This window comes from Hordeum vulgare, chromosome 4H (genome assembly GCF_904849725.1).
Source record: "Hordeum vulgare subsp. vulgare chromosome 4H, MorexV3_pseudomolecules_assembly, whole genome shotgun sequence".
NCBI lineage: Eukaryota > Viridiplantae > Streptophyta > Magnoliopsida > Poales > Poaceae > Hordeum > Hordeum vulgare.
The window spans coordinates 240,321,396-240,327,915 of record NC_058521.1 but is presented as its reverse complement, the minus strand read 5'-3'; positions in this window follow the sequence as shown (position 1 = coordinate 240,327,915).

The following is a 6,520-nucleotide window of genomic DNA, read 5'->3' as shown; positions in this document are numbered from 1 at the left end:
TCACGCAATACATGAGCGCGAGCCATGGATATAGCACTATAAGTGGAATAGAGTGTGGTGGTGGTTGTGAGACAAAAAGGAGGAGATGGTCACATTGACTCGGTGTATCAAAAGGCTATGGAGATGCCCATTAATAGATATCAATGTGAATGAGTAGGGATTGCCATACAAGAGATGCACTAGAGCTATAAGTATGTGAAAGCCCAAAAGGAGAACTAGTGGATGTGCATCCAACTTGCTTTCTCACGAAGACCTAGGGCAATTTTGAGGAAGCCCATCATTGGAATATACAAGCCAAGTTATATAATGAAGATTCCCACTAGCATATGGTAGTGACAAAGCAAGAAGCTCTCAATCATGAAGAACATGGTGCTATAATGAAGCACAAGTGTGGAAAAAGATAGTAGCATTGTCCCTTCTCACTTTTTCTTTTTTTATTATTATTTGGGAACTTGGGCCTCTTTTTTCTCTTTTCTTTTTTTTTATTTGGGCTCTTTGGCCTCTTTTTATTTATTTCCTCACATGGGACAATGATCTAATAATGATGATCATCACACTTTTATTTACTCACAACTCAAAATGATGATGACTCCATAGGAAATGCCTCCGACAGTGTACCGGGATGTGCAACGATCTAGCATGGCGTATGACATTGAAACATCTCGCTAGCTATCTTACGATCATGCAATGGCAATATGAGAGTGACGACACAAGTCATGAGATGGAACGGTGGGATTTGCATGGTAATATATCTTGGAATGGCTATGAAAATGCCATAGTAGGTAGGTATGGTGGCTGTTTTGAGGAAGTAATATGGTGGGTTTGTGGACCGGCGAGAATCGCGCGGCACTAGAGAGGCTAGCAATGGTGGAAGGTGAAAGTGCATCTATACCATGGACTCACATTAGTCATGAAGAACTCACACACTTGTTGCGAAAGTTTTTATTAGTAATCAAAACAAAGTGCTAAACGCATACTCCTAGGGGAAGGGTTGGTAGGTGTTAACCATCGCGCGATCCCGACCTCAACACAAAGGATGACAATCAATAGATCAGTTATGCTCCGACTTCCTAACATAGCGGTTCACCATGCGTGCATGCTACGGGGATCACTAACTTCAACACAAGTATTTCTAGATTCACAACACCCTACTAACATAGCTCTTAATATTACCAAATCCACGTCTCAAAACTATTTGAGAGGAATCAGAACTTCTCTTTCTATTCAATGCACATGAAGATGGAGGTTTTTTGCATCCTCTTTGGGTATCTATCACCTTTGGGACTACTTTCATAGCATAAGACAACTATCAAGTCACGCACCGCCGTGCTCTAAAAGATATAAGTGAAGCACATAGAGCAAAATTATCTAGCTCAAAAGATATAAGTGAAGCACTATGAGCATTCTAGCAAAATCACGATGAGTGCATGTCTCTCTCTCTCAAAAAGGTGTGCAGCAAGGTTGATTGTGACACAACAAAAAGAAAAGACTCCTAAGGTACAAGACGCTCCAAGCAAAACACATATCATGTGGTGAATAAAAATATAGGTCCAAGTAATGTTACCGATGGATTGAAGACGAAAGAGGGGATGCCTTCCCAGGGCATCCCCAAGCTTAGGCTTTTTGGTGTCCTTGAATTTGGCTTGGGATGCCTTGGGCATCACCAAGATTGAGCTCTTTCCACTCCTTATCTCTTTTTCCATGAGAACATCACCCAAAACTTGAAAACTTCACAACACAAAACTTAAACAGAAACTCGTGATAACATTAGCACAAGAAAACAAACTACCACTTCTTTTGGTACTGTAGAAAACTTGAATTCTATCTATATTGGTGTTGGGCTACTGTATTCTCACTTTTTCATGGCTAGTACCGCCCGATACTAACCATAGTTTCATCAAAACAAGCAACCAACTCAACAAAAACAGAATCTGTCCAAAACAGACCAGTCTGTAGCAATCTGTATACTTCGTATACTTCTGGTACCTCACAAAATATGAAAAATTACGAAGGCCTGGGAAAAAATCATATCAACAAGCAGCAAAAAGAATCAACTCAAAATCTCTTTATGAATAATAATGAAAAATCATCTCGTGAGCGAGAATTTCTGTCTTTTTCCAGCAGGATCAAACAACCATTACCAAGACTAGTCATAAAGGTTTTGCTTGGCTCAAACACAAAAGGAAACACAAAAAACACAATCACAACAGAATTGTGATGGTGTGGACGCAACAAAACAGAAAGAAGAAAGATAAATTCGTTGGGTTGCCTCCCAACAAGCGCTATTGTTTAACGCCCTTAGCTAGGCATAAAAGCGATAGAATCACGTATCGTCGTCTTTGGTGCTTAACCCATAAGTGGCCCTCATCATGGATTCATAAGGCAATCTTATTTTCTTTCTAGGAAAGTGTTCCATGCCCTTCCTTAAAGGAAATTGAAATCTAATATTCCCTTCCTTCATATCGATGGTAGCACCGATAGTCCTTAGGAAAGGTCTACCAAGAATAATAGGGCATGTAGGATTGCAATCAATGTCAAGCACAATGAAATCCATGGGTACATAGTTCCTATTTGCAATAATAAGAACATCATTGATCCTTCCCATGGGTTTCTTGACAGTAGAATCAACAAGATGCAAATTAAGAGAACACTCTTCAATCTCATTAAAACCCAGAACATCACATAAAGACTTTGGAATCGCAGAAACACTAGCACCCAAATCACACAAAGCATTGCATTGATAGTTTTTGATTTTGATTTTGATGGTAGGTTCCCACTCATCATGAAGCTTTCTAGGGATAGATACTTCCAATTCAAGTTTCTCTTCAAGAGATTTTATCATAGCTTCGACGATATGATCGGTAAAGGCCTTGTTTTGGCTATAAGCGTGTGGAGAGTTTAACATGGATTGCATCAAAGAAATGCATTCAATCAAGGAGCAATTATCATAATTGAATTCCTTGAAATCCACGGTAGTAATTTCATTACTACTCAAAGTTTTAACATCTTCTACTCCACTTTCAATGCTTTTAGCATCAAGATAGATGGACTCCGAATCATTGGGGCACTTTTCAACCAAAGTGGATTCATATCCAGCCCCATAATCATTAGGTTTGACACAAGAAAACAAAGATTCAACGGGAGTCACACCAAGCACTTTAAGATCTTCGTGATTCTCATCACGAGAACATGCCTTTTAAAGCCATTCATGTCTAGCACGAATTTGGGCGGTTCTTTCTTGGCTCTCAATCATGGAAACACGCATAGCTTTCAAAGTTTCATCCATGTTGATTTTGGGAGGAGCACATCTAACTTTCAAAGCATCAACATCACTAGACATTCTATCAACGCTCTTAGCCAAATCATCAATTTTGAGTAGCTTTTCCTCTATGGACGCATTGAAAATCTTTTGAGAGTTGATGAACTCTTTGATATTACTCTCTACATCAGAGGGTAATCTATTGTAATTTCCATTAGTATTGTTGTAGGAGTTGCCAAAATTATTAGAGGAGTTACTAGGAAAAGGCCTAGGAACATAGTTTCCTCTAAAAGCATTGTTGTTGCCAAAGTTATTCCTCCCAACAAAATTAACGTCCAAGCTAGCGTTGCTACTCTCAATCAAAGAAGACAAGGGCACATCATTAGGATCCGAAGGAGCACTTCTACTAGCAACCAAATTCATTAACTCGTCCATCTTAGCACTCAACGAGTTAATTTCCTCTATAGCATGTACCTTCTTACTAGTAGGCGACCTTTCAGTGTGCCACCGAGAGTAGTTTGTCATGATGTTGTCTAGGAGCTTTGTGGCTTCCCCTAACGTGATTTCCATGAATGTTCCACCTGAGGCGGAGTCCAAGATATTTATAGAAGCGAAATTCAAGCGAGCGTAAAAGATTTGTATAATCATCCAAAGACTCAAGCCACGAGCGGGACAATTTCTAATCATTAATTTCGTTCTCTCCTAAGATTGTGCAACATGTTCATTATCAAGTTGCTTGAAATTCATGATATCATTATGGAGAGAGATGATCTTAGCCGGCGGAAAATACTTGGATATATAAGCATCTTTTCACTTATCCCAAGAATCGGTACTATTTTTGGGCAAAGAAGAAAACCAAGTTTTTGCGCGATCTCGCAATGAGAAAGGAAAAAGCTTCAATTTAATCACGTCATTATCCACATCTCTCTTCTTTTGCATATCGCAAAGCTCAATGAAGGTATTGAGATGGGATGCGACATCTTCACTAGGAAGGCCAGAGAATTGCTCTTTCATAACAGGATTCAGCAGAGCGGCATTGATTTCGTATGACTCCGCACTAATGGCGGGAGAATTCGGAGTACTAATAAAATAATTATTATTAGTATTCGAGAAGTCACAAAGTTTGGTGTTTTCATGCATGGTGACTTCAGCAAGCAAGCAAGCACACACGCAAAGAAAGAGTAGGCGAGAAAAAGGGCGAACGAAAAAGGCAAACGAAAAAGGCAAAGTGTGAAGTGGGGGAGAGGAAAATGAGAGGCAACTGGCAAACAAAGTAAATGCAAGAGATGAGTTTGCGACACCTACTTGGATAAGTTCTTGACTTGATCTTCCTCCCCGGCAACGGTGCCAGAAATCCTTCTCCTACTTCTCAAACAACAGCACCAGAAATTGACACGTTGACGGAGACTCGGCTTGCGTTGGTTTTTCCCTTGAAGAGGAAAGGGTGATGCAGCACAGGAGCAGTAAGTATTTTCCTCAGTTTGAGAACCAAGGTATCGATCCAGAAGGAGGGTCTCGTCAAGTCCAGAGTACCTGCGCAAACACAAACAAGCTTGCACCCAACGCTTCAAAGGGGTTGTCAATCCCTTCAAGATTGTTTGCAAAGTGAGATCAGAAGGCGGAAAGTGCAACGAAGTAAAAAGTGTAAGGCTGAAAATATGGTATGGAGTAGACCCGGGGGCCATAGTGTTCACTAGAGGCTTCTCTCAAAATAGCCAATATCATGGCGGGTGAACAAATTACTGTCGAGCAATTGATAGAACCGCGCAAAGTCATGACGATATCTAAGGCAATGATCATACATATAGGCATCACGTCCGAGACAAGTAGACCGATACTTTCTGCATCTACCACTATTACTCCACACATCGACCGCTATCCAGCATGCATCTAGTGTATTGAGTTCATGACGAATAGAGTAACGCCTTAAGCAAGATGACATGATGTAGAGGGATATCTCAAAGCAATGATGAAAACCCCATCTTTTTACCCTTGATGGCAACAACATGATGCGTGCCTCGCTACCCCTTCTATCACTAGGTGAGGTCACCGCACGGTATGAACCCAAAATCAAGCACTTCTCCCATTGCAAGAATCATAGATCTAGTTGGCCAGACAAAACCCACAACTCGAAGAGAATTACAAGGATATGAAATCATGTATAAGAGAGACCAGAAGAAACTCAAATAAGATTCATAGATAATCTATTCATAAATCCACAGTTCATCGGATCTCGACAAACACACTGCAAAATAAGAATACATCGGATAGATCTCCATGAAGGTCATGGAGAACTTTGTATTGTAGAGCCAAGAGAGGGAAGAAGCCATCTAGTTACTAGCTATGGACCGGTAGGTCTATGGTGAACTACTCATGCATCATCGGAGAGGTCATGGTGTTGATGAAGAAGCCCTCCGTATCCGAATCCCCCCTCCGGCAGGGCACTAGAACATGCCCCAAATGGGATCTTGCGGAGACAGAAGCTTGCGGCGGCGGAAAAGTACTTTCGATGATCTCCTGATTTTTTTGGGATTTGTAGAGAATATATAGGCGCAACCCCTAGGGCAGAGGGCGTCCAGGGGGCCCACAATCCTGTGGGCCGCAGCCTCCCCTGGCCGTGGGGTGAGGGCTTATGTGGCCCCTGCCCCCCTGCCTTGGCTCTCAAGTCTCCTGATCTTCTTCCATTACGAAAAATTCTTTTCGGGGATTTTATTCCGTTTGGACTCCGTTTCAAAATCTCCTTTGGAAGGGGTCAAAAACATGGAAAAACAGGAACTGACACTTGGCACTGAGTTAATAAGTTAGTCCCAAAAAATATATAAAAGGTATGGAAAACATCCAAAGTTTGACAAGATAATAGCATGAAACCATCAAAAAATATAGATACGTTGGAGACGTATCAGTAAGTAACTCCTCCATTGGTCCAATTAGTTTTTGCTCTAGTGCCTTATACTTCGCGTATTTTTGCTGCCTTGGTGACCATGTTCTTGAGCTTTGCATGCTAATTTTAGCTGGTCCCAAGTAGTTTTGATGCGTAATATGGCCTCTAGGCGCTTGTTGGAGTAGTTGCTACGAGTTTTTTTGAGCCTTGTTCACTTTTCCTTAGAATCACTAAAATTTCAGAAATTTTCAGAGATAGAAAAGGGAAAAGATGAGGAGGTTCTTAAGAGGCTCGTCAAACCGTGACCCCAAGGATGATGGGAGTGAGAAGAAGTCCAAGTATCTGGTCCCTCGAGTCGTAGAAGTTCGAGCGTGCGAGTG